We start from the raw sequence: 19877 nt of genomic DNA, 5'->3' as shown, positions 1-19877 counted from the left end.
AAAAAAATTAGTTTATTCCTCTTTTTTTTTTTTTTTTTTTGAGAGGTTTTTTGCTATAGGGCGTGTGTGCTTATCAGATAGACAGAGACAGACAGAGAGACAGAAAGCAAGAAATCACTCCTCAGAGGGGATGGCCACACCACAATCCCTTCCACTCCGTTCTCCTCTTGGGATCTTGGGCATGCACGCACATGCACCCAGCATGAGTTTTAAGCCACCTGGTCTGGGACGCAAACTGCGGTCGGCCATATGGGAGTCCAGCGACATAGCCATTACGCTAACTGCTAGTCCCAGTTTATTCCTCTTTTTAGTAAAAGGGGGGCTGAGAGAGAAAGAAGTTTTTCAGAAGAAAATGACGGTGCACTTGTCACTAGATTTTAGCTTTGTCCACATTTTTTAGTTCAATAAAAGGTAAAAAAAATGTTTAGTATGGAAAAGAGGGAGGGGAAAGGGGAAGAAAAAAAGTGAAAGTGTGCTTAATTGACAAAAAAGTGAGAGGCTATTTGCTGAGGATATACGTATATAGTTATATTTTTGTCTTGACTGATATACATGCTATTGCGCTGAAAAAAAGAAATGTATACTGTAAAGATTTGTGTGATTAAATATAAATAATTTTTAAAAAAGAATTTTAAAAGTTTTTATTTACTTTTCCCTATTTATTAGCTTTGGGTATTTACTTTGATGTAAATTGCCCATTGTTGCATTGCCATTATCCTATTAGTCAATTTTATCTTTTCCTACTGGTTTTTAACATTCATGATATGATTGAGATAACAGTTCTTCATTTCTTATATACATTGCAAATATCTTATTTCAGTGTGTAGATTGTCTTTGACTTTCTTTCAATGAACAGAAATCTTAACTTTTAGTACAGTAAGTTTATTAATAATTTCTGTAAGAGTTTATACTGTTTGTGTCTTATTAAATATATATTTTACTATCTTGAGATCATGAATACAGTCAACATTTTTTTCTTAAAAGAATTTATTTTTGCATACTGTGATATAGAAATCAAAGTTTATTTCTGTAGAATGAACTATTATCCTAACACAATTTATAAAATAGTATATTGTGGCCTAGTCATAGTTCAGGTGGTAAGGTGCTGCTGTGAGATACTAGAGCTAAAGGGGAAGCCTAAGTTTGGATCTCAGGTCAATGTGAACACATCATGCACACCTCAGTATGTCCATCATCCTGACTGCCTGGGGGAATGATTACTGCAGAGACCTGTCAAAGCTACTTGTCTCCCTCAGTCTATCTGTGTCAATTTCTATCAAGAAATAAAACAAGACCTCCCTCAAAAGTTTTAAGAGCAGACTGGACCACACCGAAGATGGAGTCTCTGAGCTGGAAGACAAAAACCTTTGACCTAGATAAAATCACCAAAAGTAATGAAAAAATAATTTAAAAAAGTAAGCTCAACAAATACAGAATAATAGGTATTCCAGAAAGTGAAGAATCAGAGAAGGACATAGAAGGTCTATTCAATTAGATATTTGCAGAAAATTTTCAAATCTAGAAAAGCATCAACATCTAAGAAATACGAACTCCAAGTCAAATCAACATAAGAAGATCCTCTCCATGGCGCACTATAGACATATTGGTCAAAATCATAGACAAAGACAAGATTCTAAAAATTACAAGACTGAAATACCAAGTCACTTTCAAAAGTTATCCTATTGGGCTAACATCAGAAGTCTCAACTGAAACTGTTAGGCCAGATAAGCATATGTTAGGCTGAGTTAGTTTAGGCTGAGTTAGCATAAATACCCTTGCTAGGGCTGCAGGCCCAGTTATCCTATGTTAGGCTGAGTTAGCATAGGCCAAGTTAGCGTATTCACCATATTCACCACCATGGCAGGGATTCAAAGATAGGGCACAGGAATTCCCTAATTAACAGACAGGAATTCACAGCAAACAGGATACAGGAATTCGCAGCTTTATAAAGCATAGGAATTCGCGGGTTAACAGAGGATGGGCGGGTCTGGCTGCTGGCAACAGGATGAACAATCTTGAAGGCCCCAGAAGATTACCACCTTAACTGAGAGTTCTTATCTAAATTCAGGCGGGCAATAACAATTAGTCCCTAACTACAAATGACCCCTCCTTTATGTGATGTAAACTATGAAAAACTGCTAATAAAATATCCTGTATTGCCTCCTGAGCTATAAAAACCCCCTCGTTCCTAGGTTCTGGGTCCTTGTTGTAATCTGCTGTGTCGGGCATTAACTTGGATCCCAGCTAGCTGGTAAAATAAACAACTCTTATGCAGTTGCATTGTCGTTGTGTCCTCTGCATCACCACCAGATAAATCTATCTTTTGGCCTTACAAAACAATGCAGGCAAGAAAAGAATGGGAAAGCATATTCAAAATACTAAAGGAAAAACACTTTCAACCAAGAATACTATACCTGGAAAGATTATACTTCAAATGGAAAGAATGAATAAAATAAGTCTCAGACAAACAAATCTGAAAGAAGTCACCATACTAGACCAGCTAGTCGAGAAATACTGAAAGGGGTACTATATCTGGAAAATTAAAGAAAGACAGACAGAAATAAGAGAAGAAAAACAACCAAGAAAATGGCTAACAAAATGGCAGGGAGAAGCCTGCAAATATAGGTAATAATGTTGAATGTTAATGGATTCAGCATTAGTATCTTCCATTCAAAAGACACGGACTGGCTGAATGGATAAAAAAAATAGAACCCTCTATCTGCTGCCTACTAGGAATGTACCTCATGGATAAAGACAAACATAGACTAAAAGTGAAGGGCTGGAAAAATGCAAATGGAAGTCAAAAAAGGGCTGGAGTTGTGATACTGATAACAGACAAAATAGGCTTTAAGACAAAAACTTTAAGAATAGACAAAGAGGACATTATATAGTACTAAAAGAGCTAATTCACTAAGAAGATATAACATTTATAAATATCTATGCACTCAACTTGGGAGTACTCAAATATATGAAAGAAATACTACTAGATAAAAAGGGAGAAAGAGAGATTGTAACACATTGTAACACATTGAGAGAGAGAGAGATTGTAACATCATTGGGGATCTCAATATCCCATTGTCTTCTTTGGACAGATCATCTAGACAAAAAAATAAAGAGATATTGAATCTAAATGACACCATAAATGAAATGAACTCGACAGACATCTATAGAGTTATCCACCCAACAACCACAAAATACACATTTTTCTCACTCTTATATGGAACCTTTTTGAAGACTGATCACATGATAAGGCACAAAACAAGGCTTTATAAATTCAAAGGCATAAATTCTCCAACCATGATGGAATTAAATTTGGAATAAACTTCACAGAAAATCGTTGAAAATATACAAACATATGGAAACAAAACAATCTACTCCTGAATAACTTCACAACCACTGAAGAAATTAAGACTTAAATCAAAAGATTCACTGAAATGAATGATAATGAGTACACAAGTTTCCGTAATCTATGGGTCACAGTGAAAGCAGTCATGAGAGGGAAGTACATAGCAATTACTGCATGTATGAAAAATATGGAGAGGTGGCAAATAGACAACCTACTAACACATCTCAGGGGACTGGATAAACGACACTAACAACAAAAGCCTGGAAAAAATAATAAAAGGTTTGAGACAAAGCAATGAAGCAGAGAATAAATTAACTATACAGAAAAGAAATGAAAACAAAAGCTGGTTCTTTTAAAAGATAAAAAATGTGATAAACCGTTAGCTAGGATGATTAAGAGGAAAAGAGAAAGGAACCAGATAAATTTGCAATGAAACAGGCAATATTACAATACTGTAACAGAAATACAAAAGATTATTAGAAAATACTATGACCAAGTATATGCCAACATAGGAAAACCTGAATGAAATGGACAAATCTCTGGACACATATAGTCTACCAAGACTGAATTAGAAAGAAATAGAAAGCCTGAGTATACCAATAACAAGAAATGAGGTTGAATCAGTAACAAATAACCTCCTAATACAGAAAAGCCCAGTCCTAATGGTTTCACTTCTGAATTCTACAAAACTTTTAAAGAGCTAACTCCAATTCTACTTGAACTATTTCTAAATATTCAAAAGGAATGAACAATTTCAAATTCATTTTATGAAGCCTCTGTCACCCTCATCTCCAAAACAGACAAGAATGTAATAAAAAGAAAAGAACAACTACAGACCCATATCTCTGATGAATATAGATACAAAAATTCTCAAAAGATGCTAGCAAATCATATTCGGTGACACATTAAACAGATTATACACTATGACCAGGTATACTTTATTTCAGGGATGCAAGGATGGTTCAACATACATAGAACCATAATGTAATACATCATATTAACAGAAGGAAGGATAAAAACCATATGATAATATAAATCAATGCAGATAAAGCATTTCATAAAATATATCCCTTCATGAGTAAGACTCTGTAAAATTGGCATAAAAGGGACGTTTCTCAACAAAATAAAAGTCATATATAAAAAACCCATAACTAACACCATACTGAATGGGAAAAACTGAAAGTTTTTCCATTAAAAATTGGAACAAGACAAGACTGCTCACTTTCTCTTCTCCTTTTTAATATAATACTAAAGTCCTAGCCAATGCAATCAGAAAAGGGAATAAAATAAAAGTCATTCAAATGGGGAAAGAAGTGAAATTATCTCTATTTTCAGATGACATGATTATATACATACAAAATCCAAAAAAATTCACAAAAGAGAAAAAAAAAGAAAAAAGTTCCGGAAGTGATAAATGAACACCTGAAGTGGCAGGATACAAAATCAACATAAAAAAACTATAGCATTTCCATACATAACCAAGGAGCAGACTGAGTTAGAATTGAAGAAAGCAATCCCACTTACAATAGCCACATAAAGTATAAGATACCTAGGAATGAACTTAACCAAAGAAGGCAAAGACCTCTACAAGGAAAACCATGAAAATCTAAAAAAAGAAATTAAAAATGACACCACAAAAAATTGAAGGATACCCCAAGTTCCTAGATTGGAAGAGTTAATATAATAAAAATGTCAATAATTAATCTACCAATTTAATGCAATCCCAATCAAATTACCATACATATTTTTCATGAATTTAGAAAAAACAATAATAGAATTTGTCTGGAACCTAAAAGAACCCTTATTGACAAAGCAATTCTGCACAAGAAGGGTATAGTAGGAGGCATCTCACTCCTTGACCCTAAAATATATTACAAATAATAATACAGGGTAATCAAGACAGGATGGCATTGGCCCAAGAACAGGCATGTGGACCAATGAAACAGAATAGATACCCTAGAAATAATCCCCCAAACACACAACCAACTGATTTTTTAAATTAAGAGCACTGGCCAATCCAGTGGGGGGAAAGAAATCTCTTTAGCAAATAGTGCCAGAAAGACTGGGTATCCACCTGCAGAAAGATGAAGTGGACTCTTATCTCTTACCATTAATAAAAATCAACTGTAAATGGATCAAAGATCTAAACCTAAGACCTCAAACTATAAAACTATTGGTGATAACAAGGGAAACTCTTGGAGACATCAAAGCAGACATGAACATCATAAATAAGACCCCAAAGTACAGGAAATAATCCCCAAAATAGACAAATGAGACTATATTAGATTAAAAGCTTCTGCACAACAAAAGAAACAATTATTAAAGTGAATCCGCAATCCTTGGAATAGGAGAATATGCTTTCAAACTATGCCTCAGAAAAGGGTCTGATGACCAGAATATACAGGGAACTCAAGCAGCTCATCTGAAAAAAAGATAACCCCATTAAAAGATGGGCAAATGAGCTGAACAGACAACTCTCTAAAAAAGTAAAAAATACAAACAGCAGAAAAGCAGATGAAAAAATACTGAACATCACTTATCATAAGGGAGATGCAAATCAAAACCACAATGAGATACCATCTAACCCCAGTCAGAATGGCTAAGATTAAAAAATAAAAAATGATAAGTGCTGGCAAGGTTGTGGTGAAAAGAGAACTCTCCTACAGTATTGGTAGGAATGTAAATTAGTGCAGCCACTTGGGTAACAATATTGATGTTTCTCAAATACCTACATATGAACTACCATATGATCCAGCAGTTCAACTCCTTGGTATACTCAAAGGGTGGGGAAACTCTCAGTTGAAAGAATACATCCATGTTTATTGCAGCATTATTCACAATTGCTAAGACATGGAATCAACCCAAATGTCCATGAACAGATGAATGGATAGAAATGTGGCACATATAAACTATGGAATACTACTCAGCCATAAAAAATGAGACCCTGGCATTTGATTTAAAGTAGACAAATATGGAAGATCTGCAACTCAGGGAAACAAGCCAGATGATAAAAGAGAGGCATTGTATGTCCCCTCTTATTATATACTGACTATCCACACTCTATGACAGAAACTGAAAGATTGGAAGATATAAAAGCATGGAGAACAATTGTGAATACTAGAGACAGTATGGAAGAAGGGTGAAAAATGTGGGAGGGTGAGAAGAAGGAAATCAGGGGGGAAAAGAAAGAAGCAAAACATTTAAGGGACACAAAAACAAAAAATTATCTGTTGATGAAAATGTGTATGATAATATTTTTAACTGGACTAATATGCAGTGTATTCATGCTGGAAAAATTCATTTTGCATGCTGTATTTAATGCAGTGATTGAATGTATAAAGAAATAAGACAAAATAAAATTAAATTAAAAAGTCTATTGTTTTCATCTTAATTTAGAAGGCTGTCTCTCTTATGCCAACTTTTAAAATACAGGATGGGTGGCAGCTGGTGACACAGTGGTTAAGGGTGCTGAATTCCCATGTGGTCAACGGTGGCTTGAATTCCAGATCTGGTGGCTGGAAAATCATGCTGAGCAGGTGCATGTGTGTGCAAAACCCTAGAGGAGAATGGAAGGGAAAGGATTACAATATGGTCAGCCCTGCTAGGAGGTGATTTATCACTTTTCCTCTCACTCTCTCTCTCTGTTTCTCTCTGGCAAGAACATTATGTCCTATGGAAAAAATATATATATATAAAAAAGCAGGTGTATATTTGTAGAATTTTAAAAATGTTGTCTATTTGGTTACTTTTATTCTACTACAATGCTATCATAATTACTACAATCTTATAATATGTTGATATTGTTGGAGTAGCTCTGTGTACCTTATGTTTCTTCTTCATAATTTTCTTGGCTGTAGTAGGTATTTTATTTTTCCTTGTGAAATTTATTATCATCCTATAAAGTTTTTAAACAGTGTTTTTGGAATTTTGGATAAATTTTTATGGACTTTATTGATTAATTTTGGGAAGTATTGTTAAGTTTATAATATTGAGTTTTTCTATCAAGGGACAGTTTAATCACTTAAGTCATTGCACATCTTTTATTAGGGTTTTCCTCCTATTACTATGTGTGTGTGTATGTGTATAATATTTCTTTAAAACTGCATTTTAATATAATGAAAGTATTTTGACCTGTAAGAACTCAACTAATTTTTTTCTGTATTAATATTGTTTTCATCAATCTTATTGATTTCTTTCATAAGATTATCTAGAGACTTGGGTTTTCTATATAGAAAATCATGTCTTTGATAAGAAAAGTATTTCTTCCTTTCCATTTATACTTCTAATTCCCTTTTTCTTATGACTGGGTTAACAATGCATTCTTAAAATGTAACTGAAATGTGACTCACTAAATAAATGACATTTTGCAGCCTATTGTATCATGGTGCTGACTACTGAGATATGTAGTAGATGGGCTGAACTTACAAGAATGTTCCGTAAGTGGAAAAGTGATTCCAAACATAAGCACATTCTCTTGTCCTTATTTTGTCTTCCTTTCTGATGCTTAGAACATGGATATGATGTTTGGAGGTCCAGTGTTTATTTGGAATCATGAGGTAGCTCTGAGAATGCAAACAAATGTTGAGAATGATGGACCAGAAGAATGAACTTAGGCCTGGTGAATTTATGGAGCTGTAATTTTAAGTCAGCACTGACTGTATCAGTATATATATATATATGTTTTTTCTTTTTTTTTTGAAAAGGTTTTTTTTTTTGTTTTGTTTTGTTTTTTATTTTGCTATAGGGTGCGTGTACTCGCCAGAGAGACAGAGAGAGAGACAGAGAGATAGAAAGCGAGAAATCACCCCCTCCAGAGGGGATGGCCACGCTGCAATCCTTTCTCTTCCATTCTCCTCTGGGGATCTTGGGCACACACGCATACGCGCCTGGTGTGAGTTTAAGCCACTGGGTCCGGGACTCGAACCGCAGTCGACTACTTGGGAATCCAGCGACATAGCCATTACACTAACTGCTGGTCCCATGGATATATATTTTTTAAGGCAAGGAAACAACCCACTCACTCCTGCCTCGTTTGTCACTATTATTTATGTTTTTTATAATGTACAGCCAAATTTGATCTATTTGATCATGAACATGCAGAATGCTGTGCTTTCAGTTGTACTTTGACTAGAAGTAATGGAAGGTATTTTTTTTTTTTCACCAACTTGAGGGAAAATGGCTCCAATTTTTACTAGTAAGCTTGTTGTTTGCTGTAAGATTTTTTTATATCAATAGATAGCTTTTATCAGCATATATTACTTCTCTATTCCTAATTAAGAATTTTTATCATAAATAGTTGAATTTTTAAAAATTCTTTGTATCATATCAAATGAAAAAATAGATTTTTTTCCTTATTATCTACTAATGTGATGAATTACATTAATATGTTTTTCCATTGTTAATCTGTTCTTTCATTTCTGGGATAGATTCTAAATAGTAGTCTCTCTTTTTTTTTTTTTTTTTGAGAGATTTTCGTTATAGGGCGCGTGCGCTTGCCAGACAGACAGAGAGAGACATAGAGACAGAAAGCGAGAAATCACCCCCCAGTGGGGATGGTCACACCACAATCTCTTCTCCTCCATTCTCCTCTCAGGATCTTGGGCACACAAGCACGTGCCCGGTGTGAGTTTTAAGCCACTGGGTCCGGGACATGAACTGTGGTCGACTACGTGGAAGTCCAGTGACATAGCCATTATGCTAACTGCTGGTTCCCAGTAGTCTCTTAATATGACATTACTTTAAAATATGTTGCTTGATTTGATTTGCAAATACTGTATTTAAGATTTTTGTATTTATGTTTAAAAGAGGATTTAGCCTACACTTCTTTATTATGATTGGCTCATTTGATTTCGTTTGTTGAGTCTGTATTATTTCATGAACTAATTTTGGAGCTATCTTTTACTTTCTATTTCTCCAAACAGTTTATATGATGAGATGATCTATTCTTTGATTATTTATGAAATGTCATCTAGAAAATAGCCTTGGCCAGTGATTGTCTTGTAGGTAAAACCAAAATTCTTCTTGAATTGTAGATAACATTAAAAATTGTGAGTGGTCATAATTTTTATCATTTTCTATTTCTATATGAGCTGATTTTGCCATTTGTATCTTTTTGGAAATTTTTCTATATTTCTTACTCTTCATAGTTATTAGCATAAAATTATTCCCTGTAATGTTGAATGACTTTTTATTTCTCTTTTCATCTGTCCCCTTTTTCTTACTAATATTATTTACTTATGCTTTTTTCTCCTTCTATGTTGGGAGACATACCAGAGATTAATTGATTTTTCTTAGTCATTATTTAAAAACAAATGTTTTCATTTTGTATGCTTTTTGTTTTCTATGTCATTAAGTTATGTTAATTTTCTTCTACATTATTTGGGTTTATTTTGTTGTTATTACCTACCTTCTTGAGTTAACTGCTTATTTATTTTTTCCTAATAAATGAATTTAAGCAATACATCTTACTCTATGTAATGTTTTGACTGTCCTCCACAGTTTCAATGCATAGTGTTTTCATTCTCATTTAATTCTGAGTACATTCTAATTTACCTTATTATGTTTCTTTGATCTGTAGATTACTTTTAAATGTGTTTTCCATTTCATATGGGAATTGTTTTGGCTATCTTTTATTAGCAATTCATTTTCTAAAGTTATTGTTTAATCAACTTCTTTTATGACAGTGTATGTGTATGCACAATAGTGGAGGGGAGAGAGAGAGAAAGAAGCACCTGTTCTACAGTTTTTCATCATAGTAAGATCCCCTTTCTCCAGCTCTCTAGCTCCTCAGGATCTTGGGCATTCTCTTAACTGCCTGGTGTGTTTTCAGGCTGACCCAGGGATCTGAATCTTTGTTCAGCTATATGGCTTTCAGCTCTGTGGTTCAGTATACTGCAATCTGTGCCACCAGGCTGGGCCTGTTTAATCAACTTCTTATAGTGCTAATTTTCTAAACATTTTTTTTAGGTTGTTACATTGTATTAAATTATTGAGGATGCTAATCCTTGTTACTCTCTTTTTTGTTGTTGTTGTCTCTAGATGTTTTTGGTTGTTCACTTTTCTTTCTGTTTTATACTTTTTTTTTTTTAATTGCAAACGCCTCTTCAGTGTTGTTGTTAGCTTCACTGTGGGAGTTAGTACATCCTAGATTATGAAACTGCTTCTCTAGAGTCATATTCGCTTTGCTTCTGCTAAAATTCCTAGGAGTTCTCATTAAATGGGTAGTGGTATTTACATTAATAACTTGGAACTCCTACACTATTTAGGTAGCTAAATGTTCTCCAGTATTCACATACATTGAGATCTGGAGTTTCATTTATAATAAGATTTTCCTGAGAGCCCTGGGCAAAATTTTCGTGTTTCCCTAGAGGAAGATTGAAAAGGGAGTTCGTAGACCCCTATTCATAGACTGGTCACCCATCCCAACATTATGGCTTCTATGAGAATCTCAATGCCAGCTTCTTGCCTCTTAAGGTCCCAAAGCTATGTATTTTCCCCCAGGAATGAAAGACTATTTTAGGACTAGTATTTTCATGGACTCCCAGGGGATTAGGGATTGGGTATATAGTGCTAACTCTGAGTTCTCATTTTATTTCTAGTACCTAGATATTTCCTTTTCTTTCTTTCAAGTTTTCCTATATATTAAGCTTATTTGGTTATGGTTTAGCATTCCATGTATTAACGGTTTGGCTGACAGTGTGAATTTGAGGTCTGCACTAGCACAGACCATAGGAAAACTAACATTACTGGAGGAGGAGAAGAGGGGAAAATTTTTCCAAGATTATACACCCTCTAGAAAAGGACCAATGACAGATGGTGCCACAGAGTCAGTAAGCATTTTTCTGGGACCCCTGGGAGCCTGTCTGACTAGTTTGTCCTTCTGTAAAGCATACCAAGAAGGACTATGGGAGCTGGTCTGAGAGAATAGGCATCTGCCAAAGTGGCTTCTGAAGGGTCCCCAGTCCTACTGTTATGTTAAAGGCCATGATCCCTTAGAAGTACAGGATTCTAACAGAAAATGAAGTCATGGTGCTGCTGCTTCACAAGTATTCATACTGAACAAGAGTGAAGTTTTATAGCATATAAAATGTATTAGAATGGGATTAAAATTACAGATAACCCTCTTTTGGATACAATTCATTTAATGTAACTCTCATTCAGTGAGGGCATTTTATGTTCCACTCAGAAAGAGGGGCAATTAAGTCTTCTCTATAGTCGTCTGCTTAGCAGAGGAGGAGGGTGCACACAGCCAAACCTAAAACAACGAGATCCTTGATATAAAAGTGGTATGTATAAATACCATTAGGGCAAAGACAAAGAGTATCAAATTGGCTGACTCAATGAGGGAAGGTAAAGTTTCCCTTCTTGTAAAGTAAAGTGTAGGGTGTCCTTCCTAGAGGTAATGTTTGAGTTTGCCAGGAAGAACGAGCAGGAGGTTGTTACCTGTAGAGAAAGGTGTAAGGGAATATAACTTGAGTAGAAGAGCCGTGATCTCCCTGTACAGGGTTTTCAGACCCAGCTGGAGCTGATGCCTCCTGTATATTAAGGTGGATGTGACTGGGAGTTACAACTCTATACTCAGTCTGGTCCAGTCTAAAGGCCAGGAGTCTTTAAACACATGATTTTGCAATCCCATTAACTAGAGACGGTTTAGGCAAGATGACTGTGAGTTCAGGTCTGCAACCTTGCAAGAGAACTTGTCTAAAAGAGTGGGGGATGGTGGCACTGCATCCGTGGTCCCAGCTGGGAGGCTGAGGAAGAAGGAATGATGTAGCAAGACCCTATTTAAACAAAGTAAACAGAGAAAGTAAATGAATCTGCATCCAAGTATTAAGAAACATCGAATACAATATTAGCCTTCATTTGCTTTTGAGATGTTTTCTCCCTGTCAAGTTAGAAAAAAATGAAGTTTTGCACCAATTCAGTAGATACCTATCTTGGATTATAGTTTGACCTCCATAAAGTCCTTTATAGATACACAGTTTGACCCCTTTCATAGTTAACTTAGCTAGCAAAATAAGAACTGACCAGTTGATTCACTGTAATATAGTAATGTTAGAAAAAATATGGGGTTTTGGAATTCTTTTATATAAAAGCCTGTCAAGAATAATATTTTTTGATTATCATAAAAATATAACACTAGGAATTTTACCCCTGAATGAGATAGACAGAGACCAAGTGAAGCGCTGCCGTTTTCACTATGGCAATTTCATTTCACATGCTATTTATGCCACTTGAGATTTTTCCTGAAAGAGATACCAATAAGACTTGCAAATTAATGTGCTTAGCATTTTTCTCAAAAATAATGATTTCGTTCCTCACCTTTATTTATAATCACTTCAGAGTTATAAAAAGGAACAAGAAAGGGAGCTTTCACTAAACTGGTGAAGCTTATTAGTATACTTTCTAGACCAGCATGATGTAAGAGGAAAGATACCAGGAAACATATGCCCGAAGACTTTTAATATTCATTTACAATTATGTGTATGTTAGACCCTAGAATTCATGGGAGCACATTCATTATTTTGGTCTTACTTTTAATTACAAATCAGAGTAGGTATGACCTTTTATTGCCATGCTAGTCAATTTTACTTAACCTCTTGTTCTTTTACTTAAAAGAACTATCCACCCATTTATCTAGGTATTTTAGCATCTGCTGTTAGTCTTAGTGGTCATTCAATTGAAATACAATGAGATATAGTACCTGATCCTTTTGATCAATGCCTTGCTGTTCTCTACTTTCGCTTGTCTGGATTTGTGTATCGATGTCATCTTTAAGATGGATTATCCCTGACTTGAATTTGTGAACTACAAGTACACTCAACAGTTTGATAGTAAGTGGTATTTCCACAAATGTGAATTAATGAGGATTAACTTCATGTCACCTACTGAAAAAATATCCTTTAAGATTTGAGGCTAAATTGCAGAAGATGGGTGATATCTATCTAACTATCTATCTATCTATCTATCTATCTATCTATCTATCACCTATCTATCTATCTATCTATCTATCTATCTATCTATAGATATATATTCATTCATATATTGCATGATGCTTTTCTTATATATCTTTGTTTTCAATACTTACAAGTCTGACTCCCTGAGAGAAATACATATTCTGAAAAATATTATTAGTTTTTCTAAGACTATTTTTAGTAAACTCGTAGGCTTATACTCATTTAGTACAATTAAGAAAAAGAAACAGATTGTTTTGCTAAATTTGTTAAAGCTTTACTTGTAGGTTTAAATCCAATTAATATAATTAGGAAGAAGAAAGTGTAATTGTTTTGATGAGTTTGGTAAAGCTTTATTGAAGGTCATATACACTAGATGGAACTCAAATAATTGAAATATAGTTGTTTAATTAAAATAGGAAATCTGGAAGAGAGTAATATATGATAATGCTGGGCTCTGAAATATGCAAAAAAAGATTCCTGTCTCACATAAAGTTATTTCATTAAATAGGCCTTTAGATTTTATCCAACTTTTAGAAGCAGAACCAGAAATATTTCTTTAAAAAGTAGAAGAATGTTCACTCAGAGGAAGAATAAGAGCAACAAAAAATTAGGAAAGGAAAATATTACCTGGTGGGGTTAAACATAACAAATTTAGCTAGCATTTGTCACAACAGAATATAAAAGAAGATATATCTGGCTATGGGTTTCAAAACAGAGATGGATCACCAAATCTAGAAGTGGTACTTCTCAAAATGTTTTCTTTCACTCAGTCAAAATTTATTAAGTGTTACTATTCATCAGGCACTAAGTAAAGCTATGTCTGTTCTAAGAGTTGAGGAAGTGTGAGGAGATTCTGTTGAACGGTGAGCTATTCTGGGAGAAGGATGTAGTAGATGGATGATCTAATCTATTAAAGCCAGGGGACTGAGAGCCGCATTTACTTGTCTGGCTTCAACTAGTTTTGCCTTTCCAGATTACCCACCTATATTATTGCCTGGCTATGTAGGCCATCAGATTTGGAATGAGGCTTCTCTAAATCAGGTCCAGAGTGTCTCCAATGCACCTACCTTCACCAAAGCAAGTGTAGTGGTATCAAAGCCTGTCTTTTATATCCCAGAGTTCCCTTCTGATATAGTGAAGGCCATTAATGCTATGATTTCTGGAGAACCAGAATGCACATTGCTCCCAAAGCTGGCTATGTGCAGACTAAACCAGAGAGGTCGTTGATTGATTATGAAGGAAAGATTTGGCTTGGCTTTTCCTACCCACTAAACCAGAGCTTTTACAGTAATGCAGATTAGGAAACCCTCACTAAGGATCAGACACAGATACTTGGCCATCCCATTGCCTGGGCTATATCCTCTACAGAGTCCCAAAGAATCAGTAACTTGGCATCTGAGTTTCAAAGGGTGAGGAGTCAGTTTGGCAGATCTGGGGCAGAGCAGGTAGGGAAGATATACTCCAGCAAGTGCCAAGGTGCAGGAGCATATGAGATCATCTTGTAATGAATTATAAAAAGCTCAGAAGTGATGACTAGAAAGTGAGAGGGGACAAGTGGTGAAAAACGAGGCTGAAGAGGAATGCAGGGCTCAAGGTCATTCAGGATCTTGCATAGAGAGTATGGGTTTGGCGTTTTATTTTTAAAGTAATGGAGAGACATGGAGAGTCTTAAGAAAGAGAGTGACGGGACCAGCAGTTGGCATAATAGCTATGTTGCTGGATTCTCATGTAGTCGACCGTGGTTTGAGTCCCAGACCCAGTGGCTTAAACTCATGCTGGGCGCATGTGTGTGTGTGCCCAAGATCCCGAGAGGAGAATGGAGGAGAAGGGATTGCGGTGTGGCCATCCCCCCTGGGGGGTGATTTCTTGCTTTTTATCTCTCTGTCTCTCTCTGTATGTCTGGTGAGCGCATGCGCCCTATAGCAAAAACCTCTCCAAAAAAAAAAAAAAAAAAAAAAAGAAAAGAAAAAAGAAAGAGAATGACAAAATTTACTCTGTGTTTTAGAAAGGGTGATCTGGGGGAAAAAAAAGAAAAAGAAAGGCCAATCTGGAAAGAAGGTGGTGTTTAGAGAAAAATGGTTAGAAAGTTACTATAGCTTGCAAATGAGAAATATTGAGAGCCTGTGATGGTAGTTGTGTAGGATGGAAAGGATGGGGTAAATGAGGCAGATGTTAACGTGGAGAAATGACAGGACTTGACAGAAAAAAAAAAAAGAGGACTGAAGGAAGCAGAGGATCTTAGAATAAGGCAGTGCTTCTGGCTGGATGGTTGCTGGAGTAGGGGTATTGCAGTGTACGAAAGGGATCATGAATAGATTTGAGTCCAGATAATACAATTAAGTTATATTGAATATGCTACACTTATACATGGAGATGTCCACTGTGCACAGAAGTTTCTTTTTCAAGGGGACTGTTTTCCTGGGAGAGTCTTAGATTTAGGCATTTGGTCTTTACATTTAAAAGGGTGGGCATAAAGTTGGTGGGACAGACCCAGGATATCAATACTTAAGAGACATTTTAACAAGCAACCAGAAAACAAATTTCTTTTAAATAAAGTTTTGTTTCTGTTATATTTTGTTTTTCTTTTTAAAATTGTAGCGTTGGCTATTAGAGAAAATTGAATTGAACTCCTTAAGCCAAAGTTGGGATCTGATTTTGGCAGGGTGATTGGGAAAATAATTTCTCTTGTTTTCAACATCTCATTTAAAAAGGAAAAGAGTAGATACTTGATATAATAAAGTATCACTATTATCGGGATCAGCAGATGTTGTGATGGGTACATCACTGGACTCCTACATGGTTGACTGCAGTTAAGTCCTGGATTCAGTAACGTGAAACACACAGGGCACATGTGTGTACGTGCCCAAAATCTTGAGAGAAGAATGGAGGAGAAAAGACTGCAAGGTGGCCATCTCCTCGGGGGTGGGGAGTGATTTCTTGCTTTCTGACTCTGTCTCTTTGTCTCTCTCTGTGGTGAGTGCACATGCCCTAAAGCAAAAAAAAACCTCTCAAAAAATCATTATTATCAATATTCTCATTAGGCTATTGGGAGCAAGGAAAGAAGTAAAACTGCTTTTTGTTTGTTTTGTTTTCTACTGTTATTCTCCACCTGTTTTCTCAGAGGTTTTATGATCATTGGCAGTAAATAATGGATGAAGAGTCACTTAGGAGGCAGCAGGAAGCTTTCTTCCCATCAGGTGTAATCTTGAGTGTAGGAGTACAGAAGCATAGGGAAAAGCTCAGAGATAAATATCTACCTATCCAGGTGCCTTAGCACAAATAATTTCCTTCCTGTGTTTATGTTTAGATATTCTATGATTGCACTTTAGTGCATGTAAATGCTTAAATGTACATTATCTCTGTGCTTCTGTTTGTTTGCTTTCCATTTCTTGGCCTATTTGCCTCACACTTTTCTCTTTTAAAATAGATTTTATGCTTTAGAGTAGCTTTAGGTTCACAGCATACATGAGCAGATAGCACCGAGATTTCACATATGTCCTCCATCCCTACATTCACCGCCTCCCACATGATCACTATCCCCCATGACAGTGTTACATTTGTGATAATCAATGAGCTTGCGTGGACATGTTGTTATTACTCTAAGTAGATAGTTACACTGGGGTTCACTCTTGGGGTTGTACATTCTGTAGGTTTGGACCAATGTATAATGAATAGCTGTCCACCATTATAGTATCCTAGAAGGCAGTTCATTTAAGCCATATCATGTGAACGTGTGGTTAAACATGTCATTTATCTTGCAGATACACAGAGAATATATTAAAAAGTTGGACAGTAATATGTGTTTACCCAGGTCAAAGGCTTTATGATGTATATTATTATTGTCATGCAATGGTACTATTTTAGTAGCAAGTTGTAGTTGGAGCTTCACTGGTGTTAAAAGCTAATTTAATTAACTTAGCCACTCACGTTTTTTCAGAAGTCATCAAGAGAATAGAATATAAATAAATATTGCTTAATCAAGAAAACAGAAACCTGAATCAGTTTGTAGGACAGATTATGTCTTACCAGCAGAGGGTGTAATGGTTACTTCGCTGGACTTCCATGTAGTCAACTGCTGTTTGAGTCCCTGACCCGGCAGCTTAAAACTCACACTGGGAATGTGTGTATGCACAAAATCCTGAGAGAAGAAGAGAGGTGAAGGGATTGTGGCATGGCCAATCCCACCAGGGCATGATTTCTCACTTTCTGTCTCTGTTTCTCCAGCAAGTGCACATGCCCTATAGCAAAAACCTCTCTCTTAAAAAAAAAGAAAAAAAGAACAGAATATTTCTGTTTCAGTACAGTAATCTCTTTTGTTATTTGTCATAGTGAATATTACACTTGATATCTAGGGAAAAATCTTTGACTTGAAAGCTGGAACCTACATTTATAGTGAAGCATTTCAGGAGCTGTGTTCATGCATGGATGCAGGGGTGTGTGTATGTCTATGCATGTGTACATATATATGGGTGCATGCATGTATGTATACGTGAGTTTGTGAGTGTGTTCACATATTTAGTACATTTCAGCATCTGAGATGGAAATAAGAATGTTGCAAACCATCTGGGGAGCAGACGAGAGAAGATTACAATAAATTTATTTGCTAATATAAGCCAAAAAAATTAAAAAGTAGTGAGATGACAGAAAAAAATGGGAGAGGAAAAGAGAGCAGCAACATTCAGGTATGGGGGGAATTGGGTCATTTTGAGAAATTTAGTGTCATTTTGAGAAATTAGTGTCTTCATGGCACAAACTTCTTTTTTCTCTAATGAGAACCTGAAGAGCCCAGAGCAGATATGCATGCCTGTTGTAACTCACTGCCTTTTTCCCTAACCAAAAAACAAAGGGTTCTCTACTCATTACTTTATTTAGATTTTAACCAAAGGCTGGAGTCTGTCACCTCATACAGGAGGGTGAATGTTTGTTTTTGCTTCCTTTAACTGTCTTATATGGGCTGCTATTGCTTTCAGCTTAATCAAATCAGTCTAGGGTTCTTGATTTAGGGATTTCTTTAGGAAAACTTTAGTGAACTGCTCCCACATGGACAGAGATTTCAATGGATTAAATGTTGGTTGCAGTCTATGAAATACCCTGGGTTTTTGGCAGGGGGGCCAAGTGAAGCCCATCAGTGACAAGAAACCAAGGAGTATTACAACATTAACCTTGAACTACAATCCTGCCATGTCTTCATATAATTTCTTTTAAAGGTCACTTCTCATAACAATCAAATTAAATTTTATGGGTCAAATTGCAAATATATACAGCCCACCTTCTTTCTTTACATGATTTAGGAAAAAAAAATCCCAATACAGAAGTTAATTGGGTAGTGTATTGATATGGTGCTGGTACCATGATCTTTTTTGAAGGAGGAGAGTTAAAGAAATTGTTTAGCAGTATCTGTTTCATTGATGTTTTTCTTCACTGGACTGTTAGCAACAAAGCTATCCTTTCTGTTTTTGATCCCTAATATAGTGCCTGACACACAATAGGCATAAATATCCTTTTTTGAATGAATGAATTATGGGAGCAGAAAAAAATTGCATCTAAAATGGAGAAAGAGGGACCAGTAGTTGGTGTAATGGCTATGTCAGTGGACTCCCATGTAGTCGACCACGGTTTGAGTCCCAGACCTGGTGGCTTGAGCTCACACCAGGCGCATGTGCGTGCATGCCCAAGATCTTGAGAGGAGAATGGAGGAGAAGGGATTGTGGCTTGGACATCCCCCCTGGGGGGGTGATTCCTCTCTTTCTGTCTCTCTTTCTCTCTCTGTCTTTCTGGCGAGTGCATGCGCCCTATAGCGAAAACCTTTCCCAAAATATAAATAAAATAAAATGGAGAAGGAAATATTATTATAGGTAATGTTTATTAAGGGTTTTTTTTTTTGTTTTGGGGCCTGGCACTGTGAATTATATTTTATTTGTTTACTCATTTAATCCTGACAATAATCAGATACTATTATTATACCAATTGTGTAGATGGGAAATGGATGCATAGTGCTACTAAGCAATTTGACACAAGGTCTTACAACTCAAAAATGTCTGGATCGCTATTTGAATCCTAAATGTCTAGTCCCAGAGACCATGCCCATTCACCACCACACTAAGCCAGAAGTTTAGCCCTATCCCTGTCCCCCACATGCTTTAGGTGGTGTTGATACAAATTTAGGGGGAACTATGGCCAAGTCTGCATTGGCCTTGTGGCTATAAAGATGATGTGAACACTGAAATATTAAAGTGATATAGGTAGAATTTCAGTCATAGTGGGAGACTCTTAAGGTCTTGTAGGGCTTTCACCTGGTTGATTTTTCCTTGTAGCTCAACTTCAATGATCTAGGATGTTCCTGTGGGCCTCTGTAAGGAACTAGGTAGCCCAAAGGGGCCATATTCATTCTTTAATACTCTTATCCTCATATAATCTTGGCACCATTTCTTTGCTAGTTTGGAAGCAAGTTGAAGTGAAGGCGACTTTTAACAGAATTTACGTTACCATTCTCCAGTGTCTCCCTGGTTGGACCAGGCTTGTGCCATACTTGATGTTTTCTCAACAGTTTATTTAATTCTTGTTCCTCATTTACC

Source organism: Tupaia chinensis, unplaced genomic scaffold (genome assembly GCF_000334495.1).
Source record: "Tupaia chinensis unplaced genomic scaffold, TupChi_1.0 Scaffold000180_1, whole genome shotgun sequence".
NCBI lineage: Eukaryota > Metazoa > Chordata > Mammalia > Scandentia > Tupaiidae > Tupaia > Tupaia belangeri.
Note: the sequence above shows the minus strand (reverse complement) of the source record.